Raw genomic sequence first — 7030 nt, forward strand, 5'->3', positions numbered from 1 at the left:
ATCTCTTCTTACATCCTTCTCACCTCGAAATGTCAGACACAGGAAACAAGCCCTGGACTTGGCAGCGGAATTTAGACATTTTAATATCTCTCTCTCTCTCTCTATCTCTTTGACGTTAATGGATTCTAGTATATGAGTAGCATAAATGTTCAACATCTCACGAATTTTATTTGTTCTGATGTATCTGTATCAAGTTGCCTATAGCTTTGTTTGTTTTTCATTGGAAGAGCATTTGGTGTGGATGCAATATATTATATGTATCCTCAAATTAGGTGAAATTTCAATAAGAAATACTTTTTTTTTATTATTTTATTTTTAGGGAGAACCATTGTGATAGTGGGCTGTTTAGCAGACTCCACTTGTTTTATTAATAAACAAGAAAATACAAGAGGGGTCTTTATTACCTTACCTCAGCTTGAGTTAAAACGCTGAATATAGAAAACAGATATCAATTTCAAGGAGCCATAAAACATGCAAAGGCAAAACCTAAAAATGTAATGCATCTGGCAAGAGAGTATATTACTTTTCTTAACGCCATGAACAAAAGCGCAATCTCCTTTATCTTTTATTGTATCAATTTGGGTTATGCTTCCATCAATCTTCCAATGAGCTTTTGTTGTAAAGGATTCACTTAATTCAGCAACATATAATAGCCTCTTAAAATAATTATAAATTGGAGTCTATTGAGACGCAATGTTTAAATTCCCCCAGCAAGGCTTTCTTGACCAAAGAAGGAAAGAGAGACCCGCAATCAAGTTTTGAAATTATCCCATTGAAAAATTGGTGGAGATGTCCAGCAATTTGAAATACTTGCTTTGATTTTTTGACTTCGATTTTTGTATGTAATCCTAGCTCAATGTCTGAAGATTTTACCTATGTTTTTTTTAAACCCTCCTACCCTTTTCTACACCCTTTTCCACCTGTTGAACCTTGAACCTGATTGGGGAGCACTCTTCTAACTATTGAACCAACCCTAGTGATTAAAGATTTTACCTATGTAGTAGTCCTTAACTTTCAATTTATCTGGGGGTTAACACCACTTTGTCCCCCCAAACTTTGGACGATTACCCACTTCAGTCCCTAAACTTCAAAATGGGATACTTAAATCCATAAACTTATAAATACCTCCCACTTAAGGAAAATTGTTAACAAATCCTGAATGCCATTGGTGGTCGAAATGTCCCATTTTATAAGGGTTTAGGGATTTAAGTGTCACATTTTATAAGTTTAGGGACTTAAGTGGGAGGTATTTATAAGTTTAGGGACTTAAGTGTCCCATTTTAAAGTTTAGGGACTGAAATGGGTAATCGTCCAAAGTTTGGGGGGACAAAGTGGAATTAACCCTTTATCTGGTTTTAAACCTTTATGTTCCAACTTCCAATGCCGAACCATCATCTGTAAAGTATCGCACAAGTGTTCTGGTAGTTATCAAAATTTTTCAAACTTTTATTTAACATTTTATATTATTTTTTGTATCAATTGATCCACCAAACTCTTAAAAGTGATCAATTGGGCTATTTCATCTATTTTTTGGGGTAAAAGACACAAAATTCATGACATGTGAGCAATAAATTACATTTTTGGGGACATTTTCTCCATCTCATAGAAAATAGTAGAGTACGCTATGTAGGACTTAGAAAATTTTGTGGTATATTGATGCACTTTGTTGGAAATTTTTTTGGAAACTAAGAATGCTATAACACAAATAATCCTTGTACTCATAAATCTTTTAGGGAATAATAATACTTTAGCAAGAAAGTAACTTTATTTATGTTTAAAAATAAAGAAAAAGGAAAATTACAAAAAAGAGGCATCAAAATCTTTAAGGAAATTTTGTATTGGCGAATAGGTTAAAAAAGTAAAAAAAAAAAAAGAAAAAAGAACTTCACATAAAAGATCAAAGTTCTTAGAAAAGAAATGCAATAATATTTTCCTTCCTAATAAGAAGTATTTCTGTTTTATTTTTTTTATCATATTCACAAACATGATATTGTTTTAAAGGTTTTGTCTTGAGTATTTTGTTGTTTTTTGTTTTTGAAATGCAATCCAATTTAGCCTTTTGTTAAGATGCTTCCATTAATGTTGCAAGGACCTTTTTATGTTACAAACCTTTCTAAGAACATTATTGTTTTCGTCTAGTCTAGTTTTGCCAATTTTTTTCAGAACAGCACGCTAAAGTTACTGTACTTTTCTAAAGTCTCATTTAGTCCATATAGTATTTCTCGTCTATAAAATAACAAGAATGCCCTTACAAATGTGGTGTGTGACTCATGTGCTATGAATTCCATCTATTTTAATCTAACAAATAAACGGAATGGCATAATTACTGTTAGGAATTTAGTGGTTCCATTGAAGCAAAAAATAGTATCATAGACTAAATGAGATTTTGAAAAAGTTTGGTGACCAATGATGTATTTTATCCTAAAATTTCTTTCTTTTGAGCAAACAATAAATGTTCCACATAAACATTACCAAAGTTTGGCTTTCAACCGTGGAGACTTCTCAAGTATCGAATTCAGGTGTCTTTGTACCTATCAACGGTACGGGCTTGGACCTGGACCGGATCGGACCTATCAAATTTTTTCGGGTTTAGATAGGAATATAATTCCATTACCCGAGTATTTACTCGAAGAAAAAACGGACTAGATATGGATATAGTATTCCGACTCGTATTTGTTCCGGCTCATTTAAATAGATTAATAATTAAAAAATATATACTTATCAAAACACTAATAATTCTATAGTTCTATTTGCAAATTTTTCAAACCCTAATACTCCAATTTAGCCACACATCCCTCTTGCTCCCTCTACTCTTTTGCTTTGCCAGTCTGTCGTCCCGTCTCCAAGCTTCCAGGAGGAGTAAGACGAAATCCCTCACTCTCTCTCTTTCTCGTCGATCCGCCATTCTGAGCTTCCACCATGTCGTTTGCCATTTTCGTTGATTGTCGAAGACTCGAAGCTTCAGATTGGCCGCCATTCTGTTGATTGTCAAAGCTACAGCAGCGACTAGCGAGGCCCGCCGTCGATGACACTCTTTCTGTCTCTCACGGTTGCGACTCCAAAGAAGCATATTTTCCGGCGACACTCCCTCTCTCTCACGAGTAATTTTTTTTTTTTTTTATAAATTTGTCAATACCCTAAAAGTTTCTAAAAAATCATGGTGAAAGCCTCCATTCATGGTGAAACCACTATTCCATCTTTCTCTCGCTATCTATCTTGGCCCTTGGGAGGGAGTCCTTGTTTATGCAATTTCAATTGTTTCCTTTTCATTCTCTAATAAGTGCGCCTCAAATTTATCCCACCGCTGGGAGAGGGTTCTTGTTGAGTCCAATACCCAATTTTAGTCGCCAGTCGCCATGCTACCTCTTAGGTTAATTCGAATTCACATATTCATATTTATCCATATTATCAACAACCATTATCCCCATCCTGTAAAAAAAAATGGTTGTAGCTTTTCATTTTCTCTGCAGTTTTACGTCCAAAGGCATGAGTTTTTTGTGGTGACCTAGTAAAAAAACTAGAAGCATCCTTTAAATCAACATCTTGTGGTTGATATTTGTGTACGCTAGATTCTTGATTCTACCAGTTTGAAATTTGACATGCTTGCCCAAGAAATGTTTTTGTTTTCTTTCATAACTTCACCAGACTTGTTTTCTTTCTAGTTTGAAATCTATGTAATTTGTGATTTAGGTTTGTGATTCGCTTTGAATGACTACATAATTTGCTGCAAAACATGCTTCGTTTTTAATTCTTGGCAAAACAGGTTTCGTTTTTAAGTTGTTGCAAAAAATGTTTTGATGGATCTCTCTTTTTTCTGGGTAGACCCAACTCGGATCCGAAATCCGTCGAACCCAGTTCCAAGGGTCCGAAGAGATGGAGTAGAAGACCCGTCAGGTAGACAGATCGGATCCGAAATGGGAATACCATGGCAAGTTCGGGTCCAAAATGATGAATTTCAGCCTGAACCCGACTCGTTGACAGGCCTATTTGTACATTAGCAATGTCCATACTTGATTCCACATTGACTGTAAAAGGACACATTTAAACATTTTTGTATAAAATTTTTTTTCTGGGCATCACCATATAAACCTTAAACCAATCCAATAATCAAGTTGAAAATTCTACTGCAACGATCAAATTGATCCATTTAAGAAAGTATAACTGCTTTAGAAACTTTTCAAACTTTGAAAAGTTTAAGGATAACAAAAAACTTTGGTAATTACAAAAGCCTCCACCAAAAATGTCAATTTCTCACTTTGGCACCCCTATCCAATCGGATTCATATTTACCATAGACTCACCAAGTTTTCCACATATAATAAAGGATTAATCTTATATGGACTGTCAGTGTCAGTGTATACACTATCACCATTAGATATATTATACATATTTAAAATTTGAATTTGAAATCCAAATTTTACTTATGTGTCATCTATCCAATCATAATAGTGTATATAAGATTTACTCTATAATATAATCAACCAATTAGCCCTAAACAAAGTGTGTTTCATCATGCAAAATGAATATTTTGCATAAAAGTAATCACCCAATAAAAGCAATTAGTTTTAAATGTGGATAAAAAGATATGTACACAAAGGCATATTTACTTTTTCAATTATTCATTCTATTCAGAAATAGTTTTTATTTTATAATACTTTATGCATATGACATTACATGTTTCTAGCCTAGTTGTTAATTTCAGTCAGGGAATTTTCAACCTTTGTTGCAATACATAAATCTCTGATGACAAAAACCAATATGATTTGCCATTGCTAGATTGATTATATTAAAAAAATGATGAGTCTAGGGACCAGATTGATCCAATTGTAAAGAAGGGGACAAAGACAAGATTTATGTCCCTACTAAGTAGGTATTTTCATAATTGACCCCCAAACTTCTGACAACTAAAATTTTTTTTTGGGACAACTGAAAGTTATTTACCTTAATCTTTTGTTGTAAAGAATTTTGTTTTGCTGCCTTTCATATAAATTTCTTTTCGGACCATACAACTTCTGATACCATAAAAGCCACCTTCAATCATTTTGCACTATTGTTATTTCAGATACCAAAACTTAATGAGAACTCTAATTTGCGAAAAGTTGGAAAATCAGTCAAACAACAAAGTCAAGGATAAATTTCAATTTGAAACCTTAAACTATATCTGCATTAACACTTTAGTCCTCAAATTTTGTTGTGAATACTTTGATCTCCTAAAGTATGGAATGTAGCCCACTTTAGTCCTTAAAACTTCACTTTTGCATACTTTACCTCCCAAAGTATGAAATCCATATCTAAAGACTAAAGTAGAAATACATTTATTATTTAATGGTCCAAAGTAAAATTTAGCTGAGAGTTAAGAACTTGATTGGAATTGAATTACGTAAACGACCGTCTAGCTAGTTTACTTCTATAAACCAACAAACCTATGGTTTATTCGTACTTGGATCCTATTTGTTTTTTTTTTCTGTCATTTTTACAGGTGAGCTATTCAATATATCAATTGAATGGTAAACTTCCAAGTATTTGGTGTTGCATATGTTAATATCTGCAACATCATCTCTTACTTGAATATATATCGATTAAATATCAAAGTATTACATGTATTTTTGGTCTGCGTAATTAAATTTCTGGCCCTAATGTTAACACAAACAAACAGCTAATCTTTCTAAGCTCCTCATGTATATTATCATAGTGTACTTCATCAGATTGATTTCTATTTTGTCACACATATCGTCCCCGCACTAATTTCAATAAAACACCTTTTTTCTTGACGACGTTTACTTTGCGTATTAATTTTGAGCATATAGGACAAAATTACATAACAACGGGTTGCAAAATATTGGCTTTTATTATTCTTATTCTAGAATCTCTTATGTACAGTACAGGCACTTCTCTGCAAAATGATTAATTTTTATTCCCTCTTGACACTATAAGGATATTTAAAATGGTTATATTTTTTTGGTACTTCATAGGGTAAATTACATATAACCCCATTGTGGTTTCATCTATTGTTACATAATCTCCTTAACGTTTTAAAATGCCCATTTCAATCCCATATCATTTTATATAAAGTGGAAACCTGACAGAAAATAATCTATATAACATTGTTAATTGAAATATCAATAGTACCCTTGCATAAATTCTAAATCAATTGACGGCTTAACCATTTTGTATAAAAACACAGAGAGATTATGTGGATAAATGCAAAAATCATAAGAGAGTAAAATGAATATTTATACATATCATAAAAGGATTACATAGATATTAAGATTTTATCACACACACTTTTAAAACACGTTTCATATAAAAGGTATAACTGATTGTGCATTCTGTCTATTTTTACTTTATATAAAATCACAGGGGGGCAATGTCGCTCTTTTAAAATATTGGGGGGGGTCATTTGGTATTATGTAAAACCATAGGAAGGTAACATATAATTTACCCTACTTCATATGATGCGGTAGTAAATAGCACAGCTCAAAATTAAGTCTTTTCCACTAAAATATGTCTAGGAAGTAATTTTACATGAAAATAAAACTAGAATTTCTTACCGAAAGAAAAATCTGAAGAAAAAAAGACTGTTCAGAAAATTTAACAAAGTGCTAGCTATATCGACATCTGTGTGGCAATGTTAATTAGTTATGTAAAAAGTTCAAATTATGCTCCCAAAAGATGGTCTCTTGTGCACCCACAAATATAAAAGCTCTTTTTATACTGATAGTGCGCCATAGTTAACATATACAGCATCAAGATTGCATGCCATATTAGACTAATACATTAGGGAATTGTTACTAGAATTGTCATTGTTTATAATGGCTTTCTTTTTAAATTTTTTACTCAGGCAAAACACTAAAGGTACCTCTACATTTCATATTAACAACTTGATGATAAAGGGGTGTTCTGAATGCAATGAAGGATAGGGTTTTTTTGTCAAATTCATACGTCAAAAAGTTGAGGAAAATGCAATTAACAAATAAGTGGGTACGAATAGAAATAATATCTTGCCAAACAAGTGTGTATCTTTTCCGTTA

Source organism: Coffea eugenioides, chromosome 10 (genome assembly GCF_003713205.1).
Source record: "Coffea eugenioides isolate CCC68of chromosome 10, Ceug_1.0, whole genome shotgun sequence".
Classification (NCBI taxonomy): Eukaryota; Viridiplantae; Streptophyta; class Magnoliopsida; order Gentianales; family Rubiaceae; genus Coffea; species Coffea eugenioides.